Raw genomic sequence first — 1,979 nt, forward strand, 5'->3', positions numbered from 1 at the left:
TGCTTGGATTCCCAACGCGCAAGCCTCGTATTCAGCCATGTTGTTTGTACAATCGAAGTTGAGTCTTGTCGTTATGGGAATGTATTTTCCTTGTGGAGAGATTAGAACTGTGCCAATCCCTCGTCCAAGCATGTTGGAGGCTCCATCAAAATACATGGTCCACGCATCATCTTTAGGCTCTTCATGTTGTAGATTCATTATATCCTCATCGGGGAAATTATCCTGAAGGGATTGGTAGTCGTTGGTCGGCCCGTGTGCTAGGTAATCAGCTAGGGTACTGCCCTTGATGGCCTTTTGTGTGACATGTATGATGTCAAATTCTGATAACTGTACTTGCCATCGGGCAATCTTCCCAGTGATTATTGGTTTGTCGAACACGTACTTAATTGGATCCATTTTGGAAACCAACCAAGTAGTATGCCTAATCATATACTGCCTGAGTTGTTGTGTTGCCCACGCTAACGCACAACACGTCTTTTCTAACGGCGTGTAGCGGGTTTCATAGTCAAGAAATTTCTTGCTCAGGTAGTAGATGGCTCGTTCTTTCTTTCCCGTTTCATCTTGTTGTCCTAGCACACCTCCCATGGACTCATCAAGCACGGTTAAGTAGAGGATTAATGGTCTTCCCTCGACAGGTGGCACCAATACTGGTGGATTGGCCAAGCACTGTTTGATCTTATCAAAAGCTTGTTGACAATCCTCATCCCAAGATTCGGAATGATTCTTGCGCAATAGCCTGAATATTGGTTTGCACGTGTCAGTCAACTGTGCGATGAACCTTGCGACATAGTTCACCCTGCCGAGGAATCCTCTTATCTCTTTCTCGGTCTTAGGAGGAGGCATTTCCATTATTGCCTTTACTTTATCGGGGTCCACCTCTATGCCTTTTTTACTGACGATGAACCCGAGAAGCTTACCCGACCGAACTCCGAAAGTACACTTAGCCGGATTTAGCTTAAGCTGATACTTGCGAAGCCGGTTGAATAATTTTCTCAAATATTGGATATGGTCCATTTCGTCCTTCGACTTTGCGATCATGTCGTCCACGTATACTTCGATTTCTTTGTGGATCATGTCGTGGAATAACATCACCATCGCTCGTTGGTAGGTGGCACCCGCATTTTTGAGTCCAAAAGGCATCACCCTGTAGCAGAAAGTGCCCCAGGGTGTAATGAAGGAAGTTTTCTCGCGGTCTTCCACATTCATCTTGATTTGGTTGTACCCAGAGTACCCATCCATAAAGGAATAGAGTGTGTTCGTGGCTGTATGATCCACTAGTGTATCGATGTGCGGTAAGGGAAAATCGTCCTTTGGACTGGCACGATTCAGATCCCTGTAGTCAACACAAACTCTAACCTTTCCATTCTTTTTAATGACTGGCACGATGTTAGCCAGCCATTCGGGATACTGAGATACAACCAAGAATCCCGCGTCTAATTGCTTTTCTACCTCCTCCTTGATCTTTAAAGACCATTTGGGCTTGATTCGTCGGAGCTTTTGTTTGATGGGTCGAAACCCTTCTTTCAACGGCAACTTGTGCTCGACGATGTTAGAGTCCATACCGGGCATATCATGATACGACCATGCAAATACGTCCTTATATTCCCTTAACAATTGGATCAATTGCGCCCTTATTTCATCACTGATATGGGTCCCAATGTTGACCTCTTTTATCTCTTGGCCCTGCCCCAAATTCACGGTCTCCAATTTCTCTTGATACGGTTGGAGTAGACGAGCTTCTTGATCTAGCAGTCTTTGCAGATCCGGAGAGATGGTCTCCTCATCACTGTCCAACTCAACCCATTCATCCTCAACTTTCGGATCCCGGTCGGAGCGAACAATCACAGACATAATTGTTTTATCGGTTCTGTTTTTGGTTTAGAATTATTAATGTTAATGAGAGAAAGAGAGAAAAGAATAAATGAGAGAATGATGTGTGAAAAATGCCTCTTTATTGATATGTATAAAAAACTGTACAA

Source organism: Cajanus cajan, chromosome 11 (assembly GCF_000230855.2).
Source record: "Cajanus cajan strain Asha chromosome 11, NIPB_CcT2T_4, whole genome shotgun sequence".
Classification (NCBI taxonomy): domain Eukaryota; kingdom Viridiplantae; phylum Streptophyta; class Magnoliopsida; order Fabales; family Fabaceae; genus Cajanus; species Cajanus cajan.